We start from the raw sequence: 5,984 nt of genomic DNA on the forward strand, positions 1-5,984 counted from the left end.
AAAATAGGCATTTTCCCCTATAATTCTTGATATTATTCACTTTAAATTGTTGATTAAATGAGTAACTAAGTTTTAAGGAAAAAACATTAAACTAATTAAAAGAAAATTTATAAAATTAACAAAAGTAAGTATAGAAATATAGAAAACAAAGAAAATTTGGAAGGGTCTCGATTACTTTATGAAGAATTCATATCATAATGATGGTAGTTGTATAGACTACAATAGGTAGTCAAAATGAAATGAATTCTTTTAAGAGGAAAATGCACAATTTGAAAGATTTCTTTTACCATTTTATATGTCCTTTTACATAGATATTATTGAATATAGGTTAAATGCACTCGAATGTAGAATAAGCTTTAATAGTTGACCTCTGTGGGCATGTAGAGAAGCTAAGAACCAAGAAGTTCGAATTTATGGATTTGCAACAAGCTTTCTGTTTACCAAATTTTCCATACATGTGTCATGTTTTCAATGTCATGTCTATTAAGTGAGTAGAAATAATGTTAGGTGCAACAAAAGCAATGCAAAGGGAATGTTATTAGTAGCAAACACGACTATCATAGTTGATAGCCTTCACTAACAAGCTAAAGGATTGACATTATTTTTACAGTGGGTTGTGTTTTAAGTGGTGAATGTATCATATTTTTGATAAATTTTATTGATTGTGGTTGATACCCTTTGTAAGCAAAATTCATCCTCTTTTTTGGTTTTACAAGTTTTTTTTTGTATGTAGAATCTAATTCCAATTGAAAAAGTTACATGACCTAAGCAATTGTTACAATATTGATTGAGAGGGTTCCTTACACCTGGACCTTGAACACGGAATATTCTCTTACTTGCACTGGTATTCAAGTGACCAAACATAGATGAAATCATTGTTGGCAAAAATGTAATCATTCCATCATATTCCTTCTTGATAGTCATTAAAATTTCACTCTAAAACACAATAACATTATAGAGCAAAATTAATCTTGAAGCAATTTCAAACATTACTCACTTCATCATTACTAGCTATTAATTTTATTTTATTTTTCAAATTTGACTATTAAAATAAAAATCATTTACATTCACCTTTATTTTCTGTTAAAAAAAATTGATAAAATATTCTTTAATTAATATATTTTTAAAAATATACACATCAAATATACTCAGTTATATTTTTTATCATTAATTAATATTAAGCTAAAATAAATAAATCAATGTTTAATACTCCAACTACCAAATTACTAAGACTTTAACTACTAAAAACAATGTTTATAAATAATAAATAAGAATTAAGCTAAAAATAAATAGATCAATTTGCGGCTTAAAATACTCTAACTACCGAAACACTAAGACTGTAAATACTAAAAAGTTAAAACAACGCTTATAAATATTGGTTGGAGCAAAAATTGGATTTGACGCCGCCCTAACGCCGCCCTAGTCAACTCATGATCGAGCCTTGACAAATATATAAAATTATTTTACATTGTGAAGGGACATCCACCAACTATCAAGGAGCTCACCAGACAATTGCGAAGGCAGAGCAGCACTGAAAATTTCGGAGATTTATTGGGTATTTTTTTAAGAGTTTATGTGGTGTAACTAGCAAATTTCAACTCCAAAAACTGCAGAACAGAAGAATCTGGTAACTGAGGTTTTCTTTTTATCTTAGCAATGGCGGCGATCAACCGCTTCATGAGACCTATTTATCGCATGGGTTATTCCACTTTGGCTTCCCAGAAACCCTCAAATCAATGGGGCGTGGCAGGTATGGATCAAGGGTCACGGAGCCAGGCGCCTGAGGGGGATCCCAAAGGAAGTAATAGGCAGTGGGTTTTTCTGGGTTGCCCTGGTGTTGGTAAAGGAACTTATGCTAGCCGACTTTCCCGATTTTTGGGCATTCCTCATATCGCAACAGGGGACCTTCTGAGAGAGGAGCTTGCCCAGTCTGGGCCTTCTGCAACCGAGCTGGCAAGTATTGTAAATCAAGGGAAACTGGTACCAGATGAGATCATTGTTAATCTATTATCAAGGCGTCTTGAAAAACGTGCTGTGAAGGGTGAGTCAGGGTTTATTCTGGACGGGTTTCCAAGAACAAGAAGACAAGCTGAGATTCTAGAAAAAGTAACAGAAATCGATGTGGCTGTGAACTTCAAGCTTAGAGAAGATGTGTTGCTTCAAAGATGTTTGGGAAGGCGAATCTGCAGCCAATGTGGGAACACTTATAATGTGGCTCCAGTAAATATTGAAGCAAAAGATGGACAACCAGCGATCTACATGCCTGCTCTTCTAGCGCCACCGAGCTGTGAGTCAAAGTTGATAAGCAGGGAGGATGATCGGGAGGAAGTTGTGAAAGAGAGGTTTCGTGTATATCACGATAAGTGCCGACCTGTTGAGGACTTCTATGGCAGCAGAGGAAAGCTACTTGAATTTGAATTGTCAGGGAGCATTCCTGAGTCATGCACAAAACTAGTGGCTGCCTTGAATATTGAAGAAAGTGACAGTAAACATGAATTTGCTGCTGGAGCTTCATTACTAAATCCTGCCCTGAATAATTACGGTTCTTGTAGGTACAACATCCAGCCCAAATAAAAAATTGTCTATTTAACTCTGATATCCAGGTAGGTCGGCTAGGTCGGCTAGGTCGCCTGCTTATCCAGGTTTTGGCTCCGTCAAATTTTTAGGGGTTTATATACTCAAATCAATTTTGACTGTCTTGGCCCACTGGTTTTTTCCAATAACCCATTATTTTTATCTCTGCAACGCATTTTCGGCGCAATCTCTGAGCTTACTTTCTCTCGCTTTCTCTCGCTTTTATTCTTTACTGGGTCTATGAAGTAGATCCAGTAGCTGGGTCTACTATACTCTCGTGACGCTCGGCTGCCACCGTCTCGATATCGAGTTTCCACGTTTTATTGTACCGTGGCCAAGCTGTTCATTGCTTGTTTGCTCTGAGTTTTGAGAAGCAGTTTGTCTGGTGCTGTTCTCTACCCGCGGCTCCACAACGGCATCCTCTCTGCACACTAACGGTAGCCCGCAGCGTTCCACGCACTACAACGGAGGCCCGGATCACTTCCACGCAGGCCGAAAATGCCCATTTCGAATCGCTGTCAGCCGATTTACGCGCAGAAAGACAAACCCGATTCGGAACGCCAAGTCTACACATCTGTAATTTTGGTGACAGCACCGAGATATATGCTCTGGTTCATTTCGAGTTCTCATTGTGAACTTGCAGGTGCGCTGAAAGACGGCAGGGACAACAACAGAGAGCGTCTGTCATTTCTGAAGTCTGTTACTACAGAAGTGTACACAGGATTTTACATCGCCCAGCAGGGGAGCAATGGGGGCTGGGGTTGGATTCTAGGCACCGACTGAAGACAGCAACCGCAGAGGCACAAACCAGGAAAGGAAGAGAGGATGCACGCTATGTGTTTGACGAATTAACTGTATAACAACTGAAGTTACAATCCCTGTTTGTGCAGTATTTTTACAGGACTTTTGATGGACCTAGGCATGGAGGGCAACCAATTTCTTGAAATCTTTACAGAGCCTCCAGCTTCGCCTGAACCCGCAGTTACACTGGCTGAAGGTGAAACTGGGTCCATGAAAAAACCATGGAGTCGAGTTTTTCATTTTGGACAGCCCAAGTAAAACAAATTTTGCAGAAAATGGAATTTTTGGAAACTAAAAACAAGAAGCTCCGTTTAAATACACACTGTTTTTACCAAAGTTTCGGAGGTGGAAGGAGATAATACATCCATTAAGAAGATATTACATGAAAGCAAAGAGTAGGAAAATCTCCATCCTCCAAATGATACGTTTCATGAAAAAATTCTCGACCTTAAAAGCAAGCAGAAAGAAATTTGATCCCAACAGGCCACCTTCAAACAAGAAATTGAGACACACATCAATTCTTGGGCACACGTGGTTCGGGCAAAGAATAAAACTCCTATCCCTCTTGTAGCAGTTGAGGAGGTGGTGCAAGCAAAACTTGTGGAAGAACGCACCAGACGAGCGAGAGAAATGAATCTCAAGGTGAGAGATCATCTCCCCTTACCTCACTCCTCTCCTGATCCTATGGAAGTGGGTGCTAGGTTCCTTCAAGATACCTTTAGCCTCCCTGATATAGCTCTGCACAGAGACTTGGTTGGGCTACGATTCCACTCTCTTCCTCAGGTTTCAGACTACATTTGATTGACTTCGCGCCCTCTGGGCTAAGCAGAAGTTGTTTTCTCTCCCCAGCAGGATTTTCTTGGATGAGTGCCTCACTCGAGCAAAGGTTGCGGAACTTAAACAATCTAGAGAACAGGTTATGGCAGCACAGCAGGCAGGGAAATGGGCAGTGATCAAGAATCTTTGGTCAGTCATTCGACACTCCTTCCCACCTGGGTGAGAACACCGAATTGGAGGTTCCAAATAATGAGCCCGCTTGGGGAGACAACATGTTACAGGCATCTCTATCCGCTGTTGGAATGGCAATGGATCCTTTTGGTCATTGTCGGGAATTTTGTATGACACTCTCAAATCAGCAGATATCCTCTTCGTGACCGAGACTCATGTAAGCCTTGTTTGACCTCTCCTAGATATTGCAGGTTACCATTGGTTCTCAGTTTGGGCACACGTGGTTCGGGCAAAGAATAAAACTCCTACTCCTCTTATAGCAGTTGAGGAGGTTGTGCAAGCAAAAATTGTGGAAGAACGCACCAGACGAGCGAGAGAAATGAATCTCAAGGTGAGAGATCTCCCCTTACCTCACTCCTCTCCAGATCCTATGGAAGTGGGTGCTAGGTTCCTTCAAGATACCCTTAGCCTCCCTGATATAGCTTTGCACTGAGACTTGGTTGGGCTACGATTCCACTCTCTTCCTCAGGTTTTAGACTGCATTTGATCGACTTTGCGCCCTCTAGGCTAAGCAGAAGTTGTTTTCTCTCCCCAGCAGGATTTTCTTGGATGAGGACCTCACTCAAGCAAAGGTTGCGGAACTTAAACAATCTAGAGAACAGGTTATGGCAGCACGGCAGGCAGGGAAATGGGCAGTTATCAGGAATCTTTGGGTAGTCATTCGACAATCCTTCCCACTTGGGTGAGAACACCGAACTGGAGGTTCCAAATAACAAGCCCGCTTGGGGAGACAACATGTTACAGGCATATCTATCCGCTGTTGGAATGGCAATGGATCTTTTTGGTCATTGTCGGGACTTTTGTATGACACTCTCAAATCAGCGGACATCCTCTTTGTGACCGAGACTCATGCAAGCCTTGTTCGACCTCTCCTAGATATTGCAGGTTACCATTGGTTCTCAGTTTGGGCACACGTGGTTCGGGCAAAGAATAAAACTCCTACCCCTCTTGTAGCAGTTGAGGAGGTGGTGCAAGCAAAAATTGTGGAAGAACGCACCAGACGAGCGAGAGAAATGAATCTCAAGGTGAGAGATCTCCCCTTACCTCACTCCTCTCCAGATCCTATGGAAGTGGGTGCTAGTACTGAGACTTGGTTGGGCTACGATTCCACTCTCTTCCTCAGGTTTTAGACTGCATTTGATCGACTTCGCGCCCTCTGGGCTAAGCAGAAGTTGTTTTCTCTCCCCAGCAGGATTTTCTTGGATGAGGACCTCACTCAAGCAAAGGTTGCGGAACTTAAACAATCTAGAGAACAGGTTATGGCAGCACGGCAGGCAGGGAAATGGGCAGTTATCAAGAATCTTTGGGTAGTCATTCGACACTCCTTCCCACTTGGGTGAGAACACCAAACTGGAGGTTCCAAATAACAAGCCCGCTTGGGGAGACAACATGTTACAGGCATCTCTATCCGCTGTTGGAATGGCAATGGATCTTTCTGGTCATTGTCGGGACTTTTGTATGACACTCTCAAATCAGTGGACATCCTCTTTGTGACCGAGACTCATGCAAGCCTTGTTCGACCTCTCCTAGATATTGCAGGTTACCATTGGTTCTTAGTTTGCAGGCAAGAGACGAGGAGCTCGGGAGGGGTCAGAGGATTA

General features: G+C 41.6%; 1 pseudogene; it reads left to right on the top strand.

Moving 5' to 3' along the window:
- Positions 1-1,495: 1,495 nt before the first annotated feature.
- Positions 1,496-5,448, top strand: LOC149175649 (putative adenylate kinase 6, chloroplastic pseudogene; annotated as a pseudogene).
- Positions 5,449-5,984: the final 536 nt, after the last annotated feature.

This window comes from Pinus tabuliformis, chromosome 4_1 (assembly GCF_031772625.1).
Source record: "Pinus tabuliformis cultivar Carrire ecotype Pingquan chromosome 4_1, CPIR1, whole genome shotgun sequence".
NCBI classification, from domain to species: Eukaryota; Viridiplantae; Streptophyta; class Pinopsida; order Pinales; family Pinaceae; genus Pinus; species Pinus tabuliformis.